Below are 24247 nucleotides of genomic sequence, written 5' to 3'. Positions count from 1 at the left end.
AATGGTTGAACAAAAAAAAATTGGAACTTTGCACAATCATTTATAACAACTAGACAAAGCTACATGAAAATTATGATAATTTTCCAAAATCTTAAAACAAAATGGCAACCATTTAGAATGTTGTTTCTTAAATAACTCCGAACCCGTTGACTTTACAAAAAATTACAGGAATAACTTTTTTTAGAAATTTCAATTGCTTATTGATTGGTACCAGAATTTTCAAGAATAGATAAATATTAACTGAGATATGGCAGCCTTAGTGATAGGTAACCACTGAAATTTTGTTGCAGTGCAAACCAAGGCATGCTAATAGAGTCGCCTCAATGATGCAACAATCTCTATTTGCAAAATGGCCGTTGTGTGAGTAACTGGAGACTTCCGGACAATTCAAATAATATGATATTTCGATATGTTTTTTACCCAGGAGCAATACCCTAGACTATTGGTAGGGAATTCGTAAACACTCTGTATAATGAAATATTATAAATTCGAAACAAACTGCAGTTATAATATATTATAATTTTCCTATGAAGCACATAACACACAAAAAACGTTGTAAGTATATAAGGGTTTTTCTTAGTCCGTTTTTAAAAACGGACGGGCACGTTTGAACTTTTGCGGGCGCGCTTGGAAAAGTTTGCTGTGACTATCTATCTACGTTAGCAAGTCGGTTACTGTAACTGAGAGTTATGTTTTGTGTTGCTGGTGGTATCAGTTACTGGTAACTGTATAACAGTTACTGGTGATGACGCGGCATTACCCCTGCAGCCCCTGCGCACAGATGAGTCCGTGCTCTACCGAGCTGCGCTCATTCTTCACTCTACACCTGTTGGGGGTTGAGCAGTTCTCACTTGCCAGATTCACTTGCCATAGCCACTGCTTGATACACAGATACGGTCAACAGGTCTTGCGTCCTATCACAGCGTGTGTCCTGTCTTGTCCTCGCTTCGCACTCCACTTGTTGCAACTGTCATCTCGCGACTCACAAGCAACTGGTAAGCGACTTTTATCCTTTCTACTTTTTGTCAATACTGAAAAACATTGTTTGATAACTTTTAACCTAACTTTTCAATTTGTTCTCAGCCGAACGCAACTACAGTTTTCTAATGACTCCCATTAAATCCAACACTGAATACAACATAACTGGATAGTTAAATAATATTGTTAGACAGTTATTATTCCAACAATAGTGTCGAAACGTGACTGAAGAAAGTATTTCGCTTTTAACGCATGACAACTAAACTTGATAACATACTCAGCAACACTAGATGTGAACTTTAATGAATGTTTTTTTCTGATACAAGTCAATATTTATTATACTCATGATAATTAGTAATTGGATTTTGTAATTTGATATAATTCTATTTATTAGTAGCTTCAAGAATGGATAGGTTCGAATAATTTCCAGTCACATAGCTGGCAAAAACTCTGCCGCTTCACGCGCAACAGTAGATAAAAGCTGAATTCGATTTTTGTAAAAATATTAAACAATGTTAATATCCATGTTGTCCAATTTGATAGTGAATTGTGAGTTTTTAAAATGATGTATAAGAACGTTTCTCATAGTTTAAGCACGTCGTTGAATACTTTTGGTGCTTTTAAAGTATAGAACATGACTACTGAAAGCTAGTGAACAATTTCTGTATAACACATAACTCATATGTTATGATTGTCAATTGATACTTTATAGTTGTGAAATTGTTCCAAGAAGAGATGGGGTATCATGTTTTTGATGGTTTTCAGCACGCGTAGCTGAAACAAACTTCACACCTGGCAAACCTTTCATCAGATATGTAGCTCCTCAGGCTTAAAAATTTGATACCAAACTCAAGTCAAGTTGACCCCTAAAACAAGTTTGAGCTTTATATGCGTGTGATTGCAGAATATCCAGTAAGCTTTTTCAAGCCTTTTCCTCAGCATTTTCAGAATCCGCAGATATATTTTGAAGAAAAATTCTGATATTACAGTTTCTAAGACCCTGGACATTTCTTTATTATTAGCTTTAAGCATATAGCTGCTTTTTCTTACTCTTTCCATCACTATGTGGCAACAAACTGAAGATTTACCAATATGTTATGATATTCTTGATAGAAAATAGTTTATGAGAAGAAAATGCAAACGCTTAATCACATCGAACTAATTTTTAACATAACACAACCAACATTTAGATTCTTATGAAATGTTCCAAAACGAAAAACTAAATCAATTACTATCAAGCATTAACTACAGTATCAACTATCATCTACTAAACGGTTACAATAATGTACAAGCATACATTACGAATGGAATGTACGCGCGAGTATATTAACAAAGAAAAAGGCACTTCAAAAGACAAAAGTCAGTTGTAGATCAAGAGCTTTTAAACTTTCACTCGTCGTAAAATATAAGTATCAACAAACTTTATTATAAAAATCAAGTTTCAATTAGGTGTAATTATAACTTTATCATGTTTTTGTGAAAATTATACGTAAGACTAGTCAGGGGCGTAACGTTTCCAAACCGGGCCCCCCCGCAAAAAAAAATCCGGGCCCCTCTTCTAAAATCGTACCACCTTTCTCCAGCCCCCTTCTCCCTTAATCCCAAGCATTAAACTCTAATGTGAACGTACATCTTTCATGAGTGAATTACATAGCTTAGTTGAAAAATAAAATATGAACACGATTCGAGAGGAACTGAACCAATGAATTCGAATGGGAATTGCAAATGAAATAATGAATTAAGTAAGCTATTATATAGTATTTATAGTTATGGCGCCCCTGCCACAATATATGGTTTATATATGTTCAGGAATTCAAAGGGAAAATAATTTCTCTTCTCCAATGCTTTCTTAAAGATAGTAAATAAAGATAGCGATCTACTTAAGAACCATTCTGACAATCTTTGTTTGAATCAGAGAGAAAAGAAGTAAATCTTATCTATAAGTAAGTGGTTTGAATAGTCTCAGTCTGGATTGTCTCACCGGATGTATAAATTTTAATGATTTGTAAACAAACAAAATTCCTAATTTTTCAATAAGCTCACTACCAGCACACATTTATTGAAGCTCTGTCAATGGAACTATAATTATTATTACGAGTAGATTTGAGCAATGATTGTTTTTCTTTCTTGCCTTATTCATTATTTTCTACTTGTATTCTCTTGATATTAATTTATAACCAGACTGATAACATTGTTCTATTGCATATTTATTTATACTCAATGAATGAAACCTGTCATTTTCCACAATAAAACTTCTGCTTTTTTATCAAAAGTTACTTCCATGATTATTTAATTTTCCTTTTTAAAGTATGCAAAATATAATTATCATTTCGGGCCCTAACCCGGGCCCTCTAGACCGAGTAATTTTATTATTTCAAAAAAACTCATATTATCCGGGCCCTAGCCCGGGCACCCGCGCCAAGGGGTCAGCGGGGGTGTACGTTACGTCACTGAGACTAGTACATTTTCGATGTCTTGAGTCTTGAGATTTAGTCATTCTATTGTGACCTTCAAGTAAGTCAAGATTTTATGATGGTTGAGGTTTTCAACACATTCATCTAAGATTTTTATTTGTTCAGTCTGATAGACTAAACATGTTTGATAGCTGTTATTGAAATGAATTTCATTTCATTGATGATAGAATGACTGCTTAAAAAAAGTCAATGAATCAATTAATCAATAGTTTATTTTTCCTTCATACAATGCATAGGTACATGAATATATAGTTACATAAATACAATTGACAATTAACAAAATAAGTTAAAAGTAAAATAGTATTATTATTAAATACGGAAAGTCCCTGAAAAGGTTAAAAACCTGAGCGCAGGGGCCGAGTGTTATTACTAAAAACAAAATTATTTCTACTATGAATAAAATTTGTGGATTCCCATCAACATCTGAATTTGAAAAAAATACAAAGAAGGAAAGTAAAAAAAAGTAAGAAAATACGAGATAACAAAATAAAATAAAAAAGCAGACATTCTTGAATGATTGTGAACTTATCCTAGTTACAATATTACAAGAAATCACTTATCCTAGAATGTGAAGAAGCAATCCATAAATCTATATTTCTCAGAAGTCTTCCATTCAAATTATCTGTTATAAAAAAGCAGGTATCACATTCATAAGCTTATGAACAATATAATCAAACTGTCTTTTACAAATGGATAGAACTGCATTGTGTGGTTCAAAGGTAATGGTTGTGGGACGGAGATTGTAAGGCGATATACGGAGGTTGAAAAGTTCTCTATGTTTATTAATGTAAATAATTAAATTCTTTATATACAGCTGCTCAACCGTCAGTACATTCAATTCAATAAAAATACTGTCACTTGAAAATCGTTTAGGTTTGCCCAAATTTGCCTTTAATAATGCTTTTTGAATGGTGAATATCTTATTGAAGTGATTCGAATAAGATGCACCCCAAATTTTTATACCATACTGGAGATGAGATTGAATGTAGGCAAAATAAACTAATTTTGAAACGGCTATGTTACCCAACCTGCTGATATTATAAAATTTATGTGAATATCCCATCGCAAATGCTGATCAACTATAACGCCTAGATATTTAAAATAATTTTCTCTTTTCAATTTTGTGCAGCCACAGCTATCGTTCGAGATTGAAAGAGTACAGTAAAAGTACTGTTTAAATCATGAATATGAGTGTGATCTAGATCAAGTGGTTGGCCAACCATATTGGGAGAGAAGGTCATGAAGATGCTTTTATTCGAATTAAGTGTGAGAATGTGATCATCTAACCAGGTCTTAACAGTCTTCAATCCCGACTCTGCAGTTTTCTTCAACTCCTCCCAAGACGGTCCGGTAAACACTGAAGCGGTATCATCCGCAAAAGCGAGTGTCACACAGTTTTTCAATTCAAGTTTGATTAAATAATTAATATATAGAAGAAAGAGAATCGGAGATAAAACAGTTCCTTGAGGAAGACCGTAATCATTTAACTGTTTAAAACTAGTTTTATTTTCTATAGTAAGGATTTGGTATCTATTTGTTAAATAACTGCCAAATAATTTGAGGGGTATACCGCGTATGCCAATCTTTTCTATCTTTTTTAGTAATTTGGAATGTGGGATTGTATCAAAAGCTTTTGCTAGGTCCAGGAAGGTAGCTATTGTTTTTTTATTTCCAGTGAAGTTTTTTGAAATTGTTTGGGTTAAGAGGGTTATAGAATCAATTGTACTTTTGTTCGCCTGAAATCCATATTGGTTTTTATGAATGACATGTTCAAGTAGGTAACAAACTAGCCGGGACTTGATCAATTTTTCAATTTTTCAATTAGTTAAGCGATACCACTCAGCAGACTGATTGGACGGTAGTTTGTTGGGTCTTTATGATCACCAGACTTATGTAGCGGTATAATATTCGCCAACTTCAAACTATCAGAAGTATACACAGAACAGTAAGAACAGTGGAGTGTAATCAAACTGAATTATGTACTTTAATTATCATGCTAGACATCGTCATTGTCTTCTGTTCTGCCTTATAAATTTTCATACAATGATCGAAACTTGAAAAAACCTTGTTCTTTTCTTCTGGCAAAGATAGTGGATGAGACATTATCTTAGACTGTTGAACAGAATTTCATCGCTTGTTTTTACTTTTAAACTTCATTATTGCTTCTCAAGTTTACATGACATGAACATCAATTTACAGTGATATTATAATTAAGAACATTGAAGCCCATGCAAAGATGTTCCCACCTGTATGGGAAACTGAATGAAACTAATTGAAAACTAAAGCACTAGAGATTACATCACCTTCCGGCCTTTAAAAGTGAAAATAAACTTCAATTGAATACTATGTTACAAAACATCTCTATTACAAAACTACTATTCCTATTTATAATGACTATCACCAGGACATAGAGCAGATTACATTACAATACATTGTCTCATTCATCATTTAATTGTATTTGGAAAAATTTGATTCAGTTAATCAATAACAAGAATGTCAGAAGAGCAAATCGTGTAGAATTCTATTTTACTTGCAGAAATCATTTCCTCGGTAAAGAGTAGTACATGATTATAGCTCTACTGATAAAATTTCCAATTAGAAAAAAATTTTCACACTAGCTTTAATACATACTTTTCCAAGAGGCTATTGCCTTTAGTGCCTTGTGCACAATTCTAAAATGAAAAAATCTAATTGAGGTATAAGTATTCACGGAATTTCAATCCACTTTGAATTTTTGCAATTTTCTCTTTGAAATATTATTGAAACTCATTGATACGAAACCTTTTTCCGAAGACCTAGATATCAAATGTTCCTTTAGTACAGAAGTTCCTTTAAAATTTAATAGTGGTCTGATAAAAATCAATAAAGTTAACAATTAATATGATAATTATGAACAATAATGTAACATAAACCAATTAATTTCCATTGCATTAAAAATTTGAATTGTTCATTGAATCATAATAAACTTGTTCACAGTTCGTTTTACTAAATAATAAGTTGAATTATTCACTCTTTTTTTTAGGACAACTGATTACAATTGAAAACAATCAAGGGTCCTTTATTTCATTGCCAAACTTGATATTATTTTGAAGTGTTGCAATGAAATGAACGGTATTTGAGAGCAATTGATAGTTTTTTATTGTGTTTCAAGTTGAATTATTATTCTTTGAAGTGTTCGTCAACTGAGATGAACTTGTTAATACCTTAGTACGTTGAACTATGCGAGTAATCTGATAATTCGAATCATTCATGAATTAAACTATTTTTGTGTTTATTGCTGAGACCAATGCATGTGATTCATTTGATGGGCCCAAGTTATTCATTTGATGTACAATTCCAGCCTTTGTAGCTTTACAACACGTCATATACTATACTTCTTGACAACAAATACGAGAATACAGATGGAAATTACTGGGTTATTGCGATTATTCAAATGCTAATAAATCAATAATTATTTTCAAACGAAAATCCAAATTGAATGCTGTAATTCACCCCGAAGACTTCTGCTACTGCAAATATTGACAACAGGGTGAACAGCTAGATGGAAACTCGATGAGCGCTACTATTCAAAAATTATTTGCCAGCCCGGGAATCGAACTCAGTACCTCCTAATTGCCGGTCAGGAATGCCGGAAATCCCTTACTCCAAACTGACAATCTCTGGATAGCAGAGCTCATTTTATAGTTCAGTACCTCCTAATTGGTAGCGCTCATCGAATTTCCATCAAGCTGTTTACCCTGTTGTCAATATTTGCAGTAGCAGAAGTCTTTAGGGTGAATTAAATTTAATTTGGATTTTCATTTGATAATAATTATTAATTCATTAGCATTTGAATAATTGCAATATCTCAGTAATTTCCATCTTTAGACTGGCTGACTGCTATCTCTTCGTATAAAATGAGCGCTGCTATCCAGAGATTGTCAGTTTGGTGTAAGGCTAAGCATTCCTGACCGGCAATTAGGAGGCACTGGGTTCGATTCCCGGGCTAAGAAATATTTTTTGAATAGTAGCGCTCATCGAATTTCCATCTAGCTGTTTACCCTGTTGTCATTATTTGCAGGATAAGAAGTCTTCGGGGTGAATTACAACATTTAATTTGGATTTTCGTTTAATAATATTATGAATACGAGAATGCTGTGGTATCTCTCTCTCTCACTCACTCTCTCTCTCTCTATCTAATAAGCGTCTTCTTCGGTACCAGCAGGACTGTGATGAATAAGCGAATAGAAAAATGTTAGAAACTCCTTCACATTATTTATAATATACTGCACTGTGAATGGGATTGCAACTGAATTTAATTTTTTTTTGGAAACATAATTCTGCAAATATATCGTTAGCAGGAATAGGGTAACCCCAGGAAAATATTATTTTACGCTATTTATTTTGTTAAAATATGATAATAATACAATCAGACTACACAGAATGTATACAGGGAATAGAAACGGTAAAATCTCAAAGGGATTATAAAGGTCAAAGAGGAACAATGCAGCTACGAGACTTTTTGGCAGGTAGATTTTGCACATTTCTGATCCTTGTGCAATGAAGCAGTTGCCTCCATCCGGTTATATTCAGTAACATCATTCCACTTATAATGTCAGTTGGAGATTTCCATTTCCATGGTCTGTAGAGGTCCATTGACTTGTAATTTCCAACTATTGGACAGTCTTCACTCTGTGGCTCTTGGTGTAACATGAAGTTTGTAGGATAATTAGGAGTATCAATAAAGGTACTGTAGAATACTGATTATTTATCAGTGATTACATATATAATCAAGTGAAACTCTCTGTTCTTTTCAAGTTAATCTCAATTTGCTAAAGTCCTACTCTTCCATTTCAATAGCATCAATTCCATAAACGTTAGGAAGTCTTAACTATAGAATCTTCAAAAAATTGCCATTGAACTATTGAAATATGCTTTATTGATGTTAGATCATTCATAAAGAAATTATTAATTACTATATCTAATTATTGGAAGATAATGGAATTCTCTTGAGAATATATATAACATACAGCGAATACTTTTCAAAGCAGAAAAGTCAATTTAATGTTAACCGTGATTGAATATCAGTTAAATATTACATTAGACGAGGTCCAATCAGAAAAATAAAGTTGTCTTCTATACGCACTTAATCACTGTCAAAATATTTAATAAAATGTTATATCCAGCTGAGTCAAAGAAAATATTTGTTTATTGGGAGTCAGATCCAATAAATAGGATGAGAAAATACATTCAAATTAAAATATTTTTTCCAATATATACAGAGTGTCCCACGAAAGGTGTAACAGCTGAAGGACATAGATTCGACATGAGATTTACAACAAAAAATGTTCAGTGGAATTTTCTTATTTCGACCTCAGTTTTCGAGATTAAACTTCTGGATATTTTTGAAAAACGTCAATAACTAGAAAACTATCTGTCAAAATGTAATTCTAAGGAAATGGTTAGGAAGAGGAAGAAATTTTCTATAATATTCATATAATTAGTTACTTTGGTTGGTGTGTTTGAACTGTTTATGAGCGTTCAAACAGTTTGGAATTTTTCTTTGAAATCGATGAATACACTTTATTTAACCTTCAGCGCTCATACAAAATTCAAAAACGTCAAACAAAGGACTAAATTATATAAATCTTATTGAAAATTTTTTCCTCTTTCTAACCATATCCTTAGAATTAGTTTTTGATTGATGGTTTTCTAGTAATAGACGTTTTTTCAAAAATATCGAGAAATCGATGTATCTCGAAAACAAAGGTCGATATAGTGAAATTTCGCTTGTTGCAAATTTCATGTGGAATCTATAGTCTTCGGTTGTTACACCTTTCGTGGGACATACTGTATATATATACGAAAAAGGTGCCCACAAGTCAGGGTATGATTCCTCATATAAAAAGAAGAAAAAAAGTTATAATTAACATGGGTCCGAAAATGCGTGGTTATCAAGTTAAACAGGGTGAAAGATTTCGTCTGAATTTCAGTTCCCATGCTGAAATGAAGCCCCACGGGTATTTGTTGGCTGTTAATTGTTATGTATAATTCAGGGTTCTCCATGTAAAATGAACTGAAAAATTGAATAAAACTGTTCCCAGACCTGCAGCTACAGTAGTTTTCAAGATAAGTGACGAAATTCGCGAAGCTTGGTCCCGAAAAACAAGTTCCTTCAAGGTTTGAAGCAGATTTGAAATGTTAAATGTGCAATAAACACAAAATGTTTCCCCATAAAACTTGTAGAGAATTCAATTTTGAAGAGAGAGATGTGAAATAAGTCTATAATAGACGAAGGCAACCTTAAAAAAATCCATAATATTACATTTTTGTAGAGAGCTTAAAACAGATTATTTAGTCTAATTTTCATGCGTTTTGTGTGTAGTTAAGGATTTTTTTTAAAGGTTGCGTTTGTCTATTATACACTTATTCTGAATCTTCCACTTCAAAATCAAATTTTCAACAAGTTTTGTGGAGAAGATTTTGTGTTTATTGCATATTTAACATAGTAAATCTGTTTCAAACCTTGATGGAACTTGTTTTTCGGGACCAAGTTTCTCGTATTTTGTCACATATCTTGAAAATTACTGTAGCTACAGGTCTGGAAACGGTTTTATTCAATTTTTCAGTTAATTTTACATAAAGTACGCTAAATTATATATCTTAATTGACAGCCAAAACATACCCGTAGGGCTTGGTTTCAGCCCCCTGCTGACGTTCAGACGAAATCTTTCATCCTGTATAACTTTTAAATAAGCATTTTCGGACCTATGTTGATTGTGTCACCTGGTCATATGGGACATATATATGAATCATATATTTATCTCATATTGATCAGGATTTTAGAGTTTTAAATTAAAAAAGTTTAATGAACAGTGTTTTTGTCTTTGAACAATCTTTGTCATCGACAGAAAGATTGTTTATTTCATTTGTTGTCAAAATTAACGTAGCTTCTCTTTTGTTTTCAATAACAAACGTGCCGCTTGTGCGACAGATAAAAATATGTACTTGAAATGGCTTTCATGTTTGGCATTGACTGAGTTTATATTTAATACCCAAAATTTAACTTCTGGGCAGAGTGAGCTCGTTCGATAGGACTGAAAGTTAAGTCCGGCTGATCCAGCGGAAAATGCTAGATTTCGATTCGTTTAATAATACAGTTATTCTGTCACAGATCGGGCAGTGTAAACGGAGGGGGGTTGTTACTTCTCTTCTATAATATTTACCAAAATTATGCTAAAGTTTACTGCTATCAAATCATCTACCGGTATTTGAATCCTTGATTGGTTGGGGGCTCTTAGTGGATTCGTTCATTCAAATGCACAGATTATCATCATTGTCACCTATTCTAGCAACTATAGTAACTACGAGCCAGGAACTTCAGTGAAAAATACTTTTAAAATTCAACCTCAGGTTTATTGAACTCATTAACGAATCAATAGAAATCATGTCAACTTTTCCAACAGAGTACTCAGTAACTGATTCAGAAAAAGAAGGTATATTCAATTAATTCAATCTATACATTTTGGGAACCTGCTAACTTGCTGCATTTAAATTTGGGCTCGGTCATTCTATGAAATTAGATTATGAGCTTAATAAGGAAAACAACAAAAGTTCGGCACTCACCATTTTAACAATATTCAAACTTGGACTCTTCAGAAACACTCACATACGCTTTAATAAAACTCACTATACTTGAACTCACACGCACAAATAATTTCCTGATTCTACTCCTACTAACTCTATAGAATTTGGTTTCCTATTCAACTAGATAAAAGTTACTGATAACTGAAAACTTAACAATTTGTCCCTCTGAATGGGCCCATTTCCCGAGGCTCGCACACCGTTACATGATTTTTCGTTCACGTCTCAATACCAACTGTGGCCTTTTCACTGAAAATTATTCCCCCTCCACGAGCGTTGAGCATAACTTCCAGTGGAAAAGCCAAAGCTGCAAAAAGGTCAATGCTCGTACAATTTTCAAATACAGTGGCTTTTCGACATGAAATTGAAACTGCATTTGAAAAATGCACGAAAATTGCTTTAATTTTGACAACTAAGCAACAAGTTAGCAAATTCAAACAAGACAGAGTCAATTCTCACACTAAAAACGCAGGGTTCAACATACAGTTAGAATCAAAGTTCATTTCAGTTCAAAAACCTGAAAAATAATATGAGATACCCAAAAACAACTACAATAATACCCACTCACTATTACAATTGTAAATGTTACCGATAATAATGTAACCGAACTGGCGGGTAGATCTGGTAGCGGGCCCAACCAGTTCGGACATAAACTTAAACCTAGTTAGGAGGTCGGCCCAGTCCTGCCTATACAACCCTGGAAGAGGCCCTCTGAGCTTAAAAGTGGGTTGAAATCTCAACCCCAATGGGAAAGAGGCACAAACTCCTCCAGGAGACGCAGACCACAGCAGAACTGTTCGACTCTCCCTCCTATATATTTAACATGCCTTAACTAAGTGAGAACAGGACGACTGAAGAAACACAACGACTGTTGAAACGAAATAGATTTAATTAACGAAATAAATTGAATAAATCGATATTATGTATCCCTCAATAGTTCGCAAGAATGTCCAATTAGTTGTTAACGTTGGAACATAATTTCTTCTCAACTCTCATTGAATTCAAATTCTAATACTACACCAAATGCCTTAGACATCGGCTTAAAAAATAAACATAGGTACACACATTTAACTACTAGTAGGCATCATGAAAATATGCAATTGTCGTCAGGTTAATTGTTAACAAAATTATAACTGTCTTCTCGTTGATGGTACAATTGAATAAAATGGACAAAGTGATTATAAGTGTTCCTCAGTAGTAGGCGAGAATATCCAATTAGCTGTCAACGTTGGAATATGAAATTCTTCGCCACTCTCGTCCAGTTCAAATTATAATAAAACACTAACATTTCAATTGAATAACATTCAGAGTTTTTATCAACTTGATCAATTAAATAATATTAAATGATAATAGCACAGTACAACCTATCTCTTACTCCAGCCGCCGAATAAACTAAGATAGAAGTAATTTTCGACAATTTCAAAGGGAAGGTTAGGTCAAATATTGAATCAATTAGAGTGGCCAGAATAAATTCACTCACCCATGATAATAATTCCGAGGGTCACTTTCATTAGGGTCCAAAACCGCATCTTGGCTTCTGGATTCGGGTTGGAGTCACACGAATACGTTGTTCCAACGAATTAATTTATTGTTCTCACGGAAAATAATCACACGATTATTACTATAAAAATAATTGTATTGTTGAGGGAGACGGGTTCTGAGTCTATTCATTGGTTCAGTTAATATTTGTTCTTTTAAAATACTAAAGTCGCGATTAACCAGTGGATGCCAAAAGTGGGAAGCCATTTCAAAAAGGTAGGTGACTACTGAATCATTGTTCTTAAATTTTCATAACCATAAAGATTGAATCATCATTAGCAGCAAGCGAGTGTTTTCTCTATAAAATTAATTTTTTTGTTCAAATGTATATATTGTATTCAAATGTATATAAATGTATATATATATATATATATATGTTGAAGCTTCATTAATTGAAGTTCTAGTTATTCTGTTCTTTTTTTTGTTATGATAGTTTTTCCCTTCACAAAAGTTATCATAGTTCTTTTCCCCCTTACATAATTGGTGAAGGCACATCGCGCTTACAATTGGAACTTTTTTCTTCTTTTGATGTGAGGAATCATGCCCTGTCTTATAGGCACCTTTTTCAGAACACCCTGCATTATGTAGATTGGTAGTCCCAATTTGTGGTGCGCGAGGAGTCAGAGGGGAGTTGAATTGATGTTGGAATATACAGTGAAATCTCCCAATAGCGGACACCTCTGGGGATTAGTGAAATGTCCGCTATACAGAGTTGTCCGCTATTGAGAACTCGTGTTCATTTATTTGTTAATACAGTATAGAGAAAGTAACCCCGACCATAACAAAGTCATTGTGTTTATCTTGCACTATGATTTAAAAAGGTGACCTTGTTAACTTGGTGGACTGTCAAGACTCCAACTTACCTTTTATTTAATGACTGGACACATACATAGAAAAGGTTTTCTTTGTGGTGTGAACGTTAGGAAATTTAAGATTAGATGAGGTCGCTTTAGTAGAAAATACTGTGCAGTATCTATATTTCTACAACACTTAATGATAAGATAAAACTTATTATTAATGAAAGAAACTGAAAAGGAACAGTATAGTTTGTGTAACATTTTTTCATTTAAAAAGTCTGATATCTTCGTTTGTATACATTTGTTTTTCAGTCGGATTCTTTCAGTGTGTAATTCGACGTCCGAAATCAATTTTAATCCTTCCGCATCAGATTCGTGTATGAAAAATTGCTTTAGTTTGTTGATGTGTTCGAATGGTCCTGTTCATACTCGTTATCATCTTCGTCGTCTCTTATTGAAGAAACCAGCTCGGCTACATTGGTCCTGGAGTCTTCTACACAAACATCTTTATCTATGGATATAAAATCTTCGGCATCAACGTTGAACTGTCCGAGAAGTTCTCCAAGTTCGATTGTTTCTGGCAGCAAGTCTTCATCTTGCACATCATTAGCAGAACCTTCACTATTGCTCTTAAATACCACCTTCACAAAGCAGTTGTAAACAGTTTGTTTTGTGATTCTGTTTACCGCGGAACGAATCCACAGAACTGCATCCAAAACATTAATGCTACGTGGAAGTTCTGAAGCCGATGCAACATCTTCTATCTTCGCTAGAATATGACGCAAAATACTTTGTCTTTTATAAAAAACTTTAAAGTTTTTTATCACCCCTTGATCGAGTGGTTGTCAGGCTGAAGTGACATTCGGTGGAAAATAGATGAACTTCATATTTTCCAAGGTGATCTTTACAGGATGAGATGTAGCGTTGTCAAGAAATAAACACACCCTTCTATTTTGCCTCTTCATCTTTCTATCAAAATTGAATAGAAACTCAGTCATCAGGTCTCTGGTCATCCAGGCTCGTTTATTAGAATGCCATTGAACATTAAATTTGTTTATGTCAACCCCCTTAAAACATCTTGGTTTGGCAGCTTTCCCTATTATAAATGGCTCTTCAAATTCACCTATCATATTTACATTCAACAGAACTGTCAATCTTTCCTTAGAAATTTTCCCCCCGCTACAATTTTCACCCTTCTAACACATAGTTTTGTCCGGTAAAGCTCTGAAAAAAGACCAGTCTCATCACAGTTGAAAATATTCCTTTGTTCAAAGCCTTCACATGAATCTTCTAATTTTCTTTTCCACTCTAAAGCAATGTTTCCATCAACAGAATCAATCTCTCCACAAACAGCTTTATATGAGATGTTATGTCAGATTCGAAATTTTTCTAACCATCCTGACGATACTTTAAAATCATTAACACCTAACTGTTGGGCTATTTCTAAAGCTTTTTCAGGAATAATGTGCCAGAAAGAGGAATTTTATTTGTCCTAGCTCTACAAAACCACTCAAAAGTAACGTTATCTATTTCCAGTCCTTGGCTTCTAGGAAAAGCTCATTTGCTTGATTCATTTTCATTTTTAGACCACGATTTCAAAAGATTGTCCTTATTTTTTATGATGTCACTTATTTGCGTTTCACCAACATCAAACATTTTCGCCAAATCTCGAACACTTAGGCCAGTTTCACACGGCAGAGTCCTCGCTCCTGGAATATCATAATTATTACTGAAGATCATATTTCATATTTTGCAGCTTTCAGGTGATTTCACATGGGGATCTTACGAATAAGCCGACAGATCTAACAACTACGCCTACGTTTGCTCAAAGTATGACTCATCACTTTTTCTCAAAGTCTAACTTCCTTAAAAATATAGATAGAAGATTTCTGATTTCAGATTTGGATTCAGCGACCCCAAATTCATTACAGCGTAAGTCCCATTTTCAAAAATACCTGAAAACAAGGGAGTTATAGCTGTTTTTAATATAGCTTTCCATTATCATATAGTGAATATGATTATATACTAAACGTACTAGGATGATAATAATACTCCTGCCTCACAAAGGGACAGGCAAAGGTCTCAAGAAGTTTTTGAACACCTGAGAAGTTTAAACATGGAAATTTTTAATTTTGAAAAGTTCTAGTTTCCCAAAAAAATATTGAACTATGAAAAGATGAATCCAAATATGAAATCATGAATCATTTCCACCCATCACCCAATAAAATAGGAGGGAAATGAATGTTTTACTGTAAACTTCACTGAATTTCAATTGTCATTCAACAATCCAATTTATCAGGTTCAAATCGTTGAATATCACTTTAAATTCCCAGCAATTATTGACTATTTTTTTTTTTAACAATCAGAAATTTCCATTTTGAACATATAGTATGAACATTGTGCTGATCTGAATCGATCTATGGTAATAATAGGAATTGAAAGAATAGAAAATGTCATGCCATTCCAAGTAGTGATGTCTGTGTATTAGAACTGCTGAGTGGATAATGCATACAGAAAAAGTCATGAATAGTTCAGACCAGCCTGGCGACTTTGATGCTTTTGAAACCGGAATCTTGTTTTATTCTTATTAAATAATGATACGGAATGAAAACCATGTATCAAAGTATAAAGCAGTTCGATACTTTGTATTATGAGTAAGATTAACATAATCATGGCTTGTCGATTTTAGTCGCTGAGCTAAATCCTCAGTGTTGCCAAAATATGAAAAGCATAATCATTATACCAACTATCCTAAATTATTGTACTATATTTCGTGAAGCCATGCTTTGTCAAAGCCAGTGTTAACTCAATAAGTGTTTTTTTGTTGTTTGATGTTTTGTCGTCCTTATGAATTCTGTTGAATCAAACATAATGTTATTTAAGAAGTTGTGCTGAACCTGTTAGAATTCATAGGAACGGTAAAAAATCAATTTTACAAAAATCGATGTACATGTAACTGGATTTAGAAGATCAATACGATGATGTGTTCTATCACAATTTAATCACAGAAATGTTCAAGTGTACACATTGGGTGCAAACCTTCTGCCATGAGGAGACAAATATATTTATGGAAAGCTTGATAGCTTGAATAGTGATCTGATATTTGTTACACGTTTGTACTCCCTTTGTGAGTATTATTATCATCTTAGTACGTTTACTATATAATCATATTTACTATATGATAATGGAAAGCTATATTAAAAACAGCTATAACTCCCTTGTTTTCGGGTATTTTTGAAAATGGGACTTACGCTATACAGAATTTGGGGTCGCTGAATCCAAATCCGAAATCAGAAATCTTCTATCTATATTTTTAAGGAAGTTAGACTTTGAGAAAAAGTGATGAGTCATACTTTGAGCAAACGTAGGCGTAGTTGTTAGATCTGTCGGCTTATTCATAAGATCCCCATGTGAAAGCACAGGAGAGCTGCAAAATATGAAATATGATCTTCAGTAATCATTATGATCTTCAGGAGCGAGGATTCTGCCGTTAGTCCAGGCGCTGGCTTACATTGAGCATACATGAGAGAGGCAGAGAATTTGACTTCGGATTATTGTTAGGGGGTCTTTATTGTATATGAAACTCGATGTCGTCACGTCCCAGGGTGGTCGACAGCTTGTGGGGGAGGGGGGTAAGTTGTAAAAAACGCGCGCTTATAAAATCGCCTGTCCTGCAGTTACTATTCATAGTACAGCTTTTAATTTTTTCTCAATATTATGTACACATAACTGGCTTTCAATGTGGTCTTCTACATTTTTGCGATAAACCGCACAGTTTTTCCGTAAAAAAATAAAATATCTCGAAAAATGTATTTTTTTATTATGGACTTTTTGTTATTTCTCGAATATTCAAGTCATTAGCCGACTTAGAGAAAAAGGCGCCCAATAAACGTTTTAGGCCGTTTCTTCCTGAATCCAATGATATATATAGTTTGGGGGTTACGATCATAGATGCGGCGGTGGGAGGGGTATAAGTAGCACTGTTACGCTGCGACGCAGTCCTCCCCCATGATTAATGCGCGTAATGGCCTGTCTATCGCATCGCTCCTACTAGTCTTTGCATTCAAATTATGTATTTCAGGAACGCTATCTTATGTATTTTCGGTCGCTGAACACGATTTTTCAACTCTCAAGTCTCAATAATTGATAATTCTCATCATAATATACTAATTATGGTCAAAATTACAAACTTCATCTCATTCTGCAAGGAAACTAAGAAATGACTGTTTGAAATAAACGAAACTTGGCTTTCAAGAAATATATTAGGATAGAATAATGATAATATTTATATGTGTTTATGTTCTATTGTTTTTATCTCAAATTAATTTATTGTGATGCGCTGCAGGCTAAATTATATTATTAATTTCACACTGGCCACGCTTACTTGATATAGTGGTCAGTTAATTTCCAAGAAATATTTGTGGAATTTCTTAGTTCTTCATGGTGGAAATGGAATTCATCATTCATTCATTATCATAATGATTATGTTTAGTATAAAAATGTTAATCTTTCGTGAATCTTCAGTTTGTCGTGAACTTTTGAGAAATTATATCCAATATAATAATAGATATGTGTCAAATCAAAATGAAATGAAAATTTAAATATTCATTCATATTATTTCTAATAGTATTATTATAATGATATTTCACTGAATTTTGATTGATTCAACCATTATCGTATTCCCGTTCAGACTGTTTTGAAATGGTAACAAGTTATTCAGTATCAAAATTTGGGATTCGAATAGTTTGCCATGCCTGTTATTCTTTCCCAAACATATTTATATGATTTGTAATTTTATCCACAAATGAATGAATGAATGAATGTATGTATCTCTGCACGTAGCTAACGTATGGATTATTCCTTTATAGATTCTTGCATGTCACATTAATAAATCCTCTGCCACAGATTTAGAAATCAAGTCTCGATGGTTTGGAGAGCATATTATTGGAGTGATTCTTTTACTCTGCTGCTTCTAATATGTTCACTACCTTTGTTTGATTTCAGACCATAGACATGAAAAGCTATGTCCACCTGTATCACTCCATCTTTATTGAGAATTTTCATAACTCTTCTCACCACAAAGTTTCCATAATCTTGTAGCGTATTGAAGTTTTGAAGAGTGAAGTAGGAGTTGAGTTCAGGAGAGCCATGTCATCATTATGCGAATTTGTTAACGATATTTAGGGATTTAGTCAAATCCACAACTAGTTTCACTTACAATTTCATGGGCCAAGTGAGATTAAGAGTTTTTTTTTTCAAATATCCATCAGATGTTGACAGAGATTGCGGTTACTGTAGAAATGCATGCTGCACTAAAACTTCAATGCTGAATTATCTTTAAACAGCTACCTAGTAAAAATACAGAGATCAGATCTCTTTGTTCTAGAATCAACTAAGACTAGGATTTTTGCTTGATTGCATCGTGGAGAATGAAAGAACTCTGTTTCTTTTTATAGGTGAGAATACACTTTTACAATTTGCCACAACCATGTTCAGATAAAAATCGTTGAAGACCGAATAACTATTTCTTTCTATACGTTCAAAAGAGAATCACACACTTCTTCACTTGCTTCCAGACCATTGATAACATTATGCAGATTCTGTTGTTCATTAGAGTCTTGAAGAAAAATGTTATGTTCTCTTGAGAAGGTTATGCTTCTAGAAATCATTCTCATCTCTCATTATTCTTGTTTTACTCCATTCGATGACTTTCTTCACAATCACCAGTGATATCCATAATGATGTCAACATACTTGAACAGAATATCTTGATGAAAGATTCATTTATATAGTAGCAGCCATCTTAGGAAAGCCTTTGAAGAACTAGCTATTCCAATCACTCAGTTTTGGATGATCGAATGAGGGTTTGCTCCAAAGCATGATCGGTTGTCACATTTATTAAATTTTCAAGGTTTCATTTGACAGAGAGTCAATGTATTGACTGTATATATGTATTTTTTCTATATTTCCTAGATATAACACAGACTCCATAACATAGTTTGTGTGATTGAATGAAAAAAGTATGGGGTCTTTTCTCGTACAGTTTCTATGTGCAATACCAGAGTCCTTCCTTATGAGCATGAATACAATTTAAGATAATTTAAACTATGTTACAATAATCAGTCATAAATTTCAAGTAGTCATTGATTTTGCATTGTGATTCTAAAAAACTCCACAAATAGCTCCTGTCTTCTTTCAAATATACTTTGACAATCTCTCATGTTTGAACCGTTCATGAGTCCTTGTAGTTGTTTCATGGAATTGATTGCTTGCTCTCACACCTTAATTATACTGATCTCCCCTCAATAGATTTCCAACAGTATTCTCTCCAAATATTTCAAATTCAAGAAAGATATCTCCCATTCCACTTCCATTGAATTTCACTTCACATTTTCACATTCAATTCCACTTCCACAGCTTTAGAGTTGTATTTCCTTTGTAATAAAATATTTAGTCATATCACATGGGAGTAATTGGCATTATTTGTTCCAAATGTAAATTTATATTTAGAAAATATTTTACTCCTGTTACACGGTTCTCTATATGGGGTAGCCTATATTATTTGTTTAACTTATTCCATTACTTGACTTTCGCAATTCCAAATTGATCATTGAACTAAATCGAATAATTATTCTCTCTTAATGGAATATAAGTTTTTTATCGACTAAGAAACACATATAGGATTCCTAGCAAGATGGTTTATCATTGCAATGTAATCATAAATATTGAATGATAATGAGATGAAGTTTGTAATTTTGACCATAATTAGTATATTATGATGAGAATTATCAATTATTGAGACTTGAGAGTTCAAAAATCGTGTTCAGCGACCAAAAATAGATAAGGTAGAGTTCCTGAAATACATAATTTGAATGCATAGACTAGTAGGAGCGATGCGATAGACAGGCCATTACGCGCATTAATCATGGGGGAGGACTGCGTCGCAGCGTAACAGTGCTACTTATACCCCTCCCACCGCCGCATCTATGATCGTAACCCCCAAACTCTATATATAATTGGATTCAGGAAGAAACGGCCTACAACGTTTATTGGGCGCCTTTTCCTCTAAGTCGGCTAATGACTTGAATATTCGAGAAATAACAAAAAGTCCATAATAAAAAAATACATTTTTCGAGATATTTTATTTTTTTACGGAAAAACTTTGCGGTTTATCGCAAAAATGTAGAGGACCACATTGAAAGCCAGTTATGTGTACATAATATTGAGAAAAAATTGAAAGCTGTACTATGAATACTAACTGCAGGACAGGCGATTTTATAAGCGCGCGTTTTTTACAACTTACCCCCCTCCCCCCCAAGCTGTCGACCACCCTGGGACGTGACGACATCGAGTTTCATATACACTAAAGACCCCCTAACAATAATCCGAAGTCAAATTCTCTGCCTCTCTCATGTATGCTCAATGTAAGCCAGCGCCTGGACTACGTGTGAAACTGGCCTAAGGCCAGTTTTTCATTGTCGCGAACTTTTATTATCTCTACCTCTTGTTTCAAAGTCAAGCGTTTACGTTGAGAAGACATTTCTACAGTACACTGCACACTGTTCACTCTCACGGTTTACCGCACATAGCTATGTAACACGGATAACAGCTAGAGCAATACTGAAGGCTTGCTGTTAGAAACGTAGGCTACATTCAATAAATGATGTGAGAAAAAATTATGTGATTGTGCAGAAGTTACTCATTGTATTGTTCTGTGGAAAGTTCGGAATGTGAATGCGTGTGTGTGTATGTTTGCTGTTTGGGTTTCTGCTGTAAAAATAGTCAGTCAGCGTATTTATCGTACAGTAAACTATAGCTAAACAAAAGGAACAGTGTCTTGTTTCTTTCTGTTGATCAATGCATTTTCTTTGCATTTCCTACCTACATAAATGTGCTATTGATAAGTTATGCAGTGCTGTAATTTCAATACAGTAGCCTATTGTTCTTTCTTTCTTTCATCTCTCTTGTATAATGCAGTATTAATACTGTAGTCACATCCATTATTCCGTTTTATCCTCATTCGTTCTTATAGGGGCTCTTTCAAATTTCGCCGCTTTTTTGGTGTCCGTTATTTCACAAATTTGTCCCTTTTAAGTGTCCGGTAACCGTTATTGAGAGAGTCCGCTATTCAGAGATAATGATTTATATTCCTCTTATGGAGAAATGGCGGGGAATGAAAATTTGTAAGTTATTGAGAGATGTCCGTTATTTGGAGGTGTCCGTTAAGGGAGATTTCACTGTAGTTTGTTTGGAATCTTAATGGCGTATTTGTATCACGTGATCGAACTACCCAATAGGAAGCGTAATAGCCAATAGCCAAACTGTATTATTATAAAGTAACTGTATTATATTACTTATAAGTAACTGTATCGATTTCCATTCAACCTGCGTTGAAATAGGGGTATTCTTCTCACTTGCCGTCCCATGCCCCCCATGCCCCCATTGTGATAAGTTTTGCCCATGTAATCGTAATTATTGAAGAGTTATTGGCTTTCAAGTGAAAAATGTTGTTTTTATGACTGACATGTTTATGAAGATGACAGTTATCTGACGGTTCAAGAACAAAATGCTATTGTGAAAGTGAGGTATACTTTTTATGGGTGAATAGCGGTGGAAAAACAAGGCAATCAAGGTTTCTATCAATACAAAGAATTCATTTCACTCACACCATCCGTTCACATCCTTTCGCTTTTCTCCATACCTTCGATAGCTTCCTCCCTCTTTTCACATTATTATTATCTGTTGTAGCCTATAAAATACGGAAAATTCCATTGCCACTTTCAGATAGGGTAGAAATATTGTTACTGAAGCTGTTAAATGGAATCTTCTGTATCACACTTTTTATCCTTCTCAATTTCCTAGCTAACTTCTTCTTATTGTCCTCCTCACTTATTCCACTCTATAAGAACCGTTCATTCCAACAAAGTCTCTACCCAGCAATTTAACACAAGTGCACAGATGAACGAAGTACTAAGTACAGCCTACTTGGTCCTCTTCTCAGTCTCAAAACAAAATAAATTTGATCATCTTAAAATTGATGTTTTGTTGATTGAAGTTATAATTTTGTTGTCAATGAATTACAATAAGAAACTCATTATAATTATGCGTATAAATTGTGATAAAGGTTCAATTCTGTAATATGCTTCTCACTATGGTGCCTAGATAGATATTTTTGAATTGGTTATATTAAAAAACATCGTCGGTGGAATTTTCTCAGTAAAGAGAAATAAGAGAGATGAAACATTACTACAACAGCGCAGGTGAATACATTAACAATATCTCCACACAGCTAACCGACTTTTCAACAACAAAAATTAAACTCCAGATTTATCAATTGCGCTTGTTTCAAGTTCCCCTCAATTTGAAAGTTGAAAGTTTATAAGTGCTCTCTTTTATAATACAAGCAAAGCTCTAGAAGACCTACTTAGTCTGTCTAGACTAATAATTTTTCTCATTTACCATTCCATAACACTGAGCATTGTACCTGTTCCATTCAAAATATTCCCTAATAAAACTGATTTTCGTATTGGCATGTTTAACTGGCTAACATCAGCCACTGATCTTTTCAGTGTACCTTTTTAAAATCAACCCTCGAAGTTTATCCTTCAAGCTTCTTCTCACCCCTTAGTATTATTCTATTTCCTCAAAAATTGCAATAATTTATCATTACATCCAGGAGTTACTATAAAACTGTAGGTTTCATTTTCTGTATGGTTTTAAGTGATTAGAATAATTCAATATAGTCGGATATTTTCATTATGGAGTCATTAATTATATAAGTGGGCCATATAGTAGTAATATTGATGATGAAGTGATGTGTTAATTGGGTCAGTCGTATTAAACCATACATAAATAATGTTTTAAAACCCCGTCGTTGACTACCTTCTAAGAGCAATTAGTTCTACATACTATCAACTCCCGAAATTAGTTTGTCTCAAGTATTACTACATATCATAAGCTATAATCAAAACACAGCCATCATCTATCGTGGAAATTAAACTGAATGAGAAGATTTCTACGGTTGAAGAAAGTTTCTCCTTGCAAAGTTCTTTGTACATGAAGTAACTAATTGTTCTGAAAATAAGTAACTAATGTTTGAAGTTGAACTGGATGAGAAGATTTCTACGGTTGAAGAAAGTTTCTTTTTGCAATTTTATTTGTGCATTGAGTAATTAATAACAAATTATCTTATATTCTTATATCACATTAAAAAGGGGTATCTCGGTTTTGATAAATAGTTAGTGTTTATAGTAAAAATATCATCAATTTATTGGATGGAAATAGATTCCGCAATGTGCACTACTAAACTGAGTTATACCAGAAAAATACAATGTATTATTATCATTAGTTTATTAATAATCCTGTTTATTCAGAAGAGCAAAAGCAATTATTCAAGCAGTTATTTCATGTTTTAAGTGTGTGGTTCTCATTTTATCATGGATTGTTATGGAGGAGAGATATTCAAAAGGATTTCTTCACATTTCGTCGCCTTGATTTGACAAGTTTGTAACTAACAACCTTGTAACTAATAACAGTTCTGATCGGGCCTTCAAATTGAATTCTTTTAGTAGTAGCTGCATTGTTAGACTCTTATCACTTACTCATAACCTGATAATAGAAATCAAGTGCTATTTCTCAGTGTTGAGGGGTGTGTTAACTGTTATTCGGGAATCACGAAGGATGGTCCTGAATGTGCAGACTGTCAGTCTGAATACCACCTGAGCTGCACTGGTCTTACTACTCGGAATTTAAAATGGAAGTGTGATAAGTGTGTTATACCAGCTACAGCAACTTACAAAACAGTGGATCACGAACTATCGAACGTTGAAATAATGAA

General features: G+C 33.8%; 1 protein-coding gene across 2 annotated transcripts in view; it reads left to right on the top strand.

The window, feature by feature from the left end:
- The first annotated feature begins 810 nt into the window (after positions 1 to 810).
- LOC111058064 overlaps positions 811 to 24247 on the top strand; it is a 1079251-nt gene continuing 1055814 nt past the window's right edge. The window contains exon 1 of one of the 2 annotated variants that reach the window (XR_005573405.1): positions 811 to 995. The gene's annotated coding sequence lies outside the window, so the exon portion shown is untranslated. The remainder of the gene's footprint in view (positions 996 to 24247) is intronic. The other variant, XM_039443353.1, reaches the window with a different exon arrangement.

The sequence above is a fragment of the Nilaparvata lugens genome, chromosome X, assembly GCF_014356525.2.
Source record: "Nilaparvata lugens isolate BPH chromosome X, ASM1435652v1, whole genome shotgun sequence".
NCBI lineage: Eukaryota > Metazoa > Arthropoda > Insecta > Hemiptera > Delphacidae > Nilaparvata > Nilaparvata lugens.
This window is presented reverse-complemented; position numbering and strand designations above follow the sequence as displayed.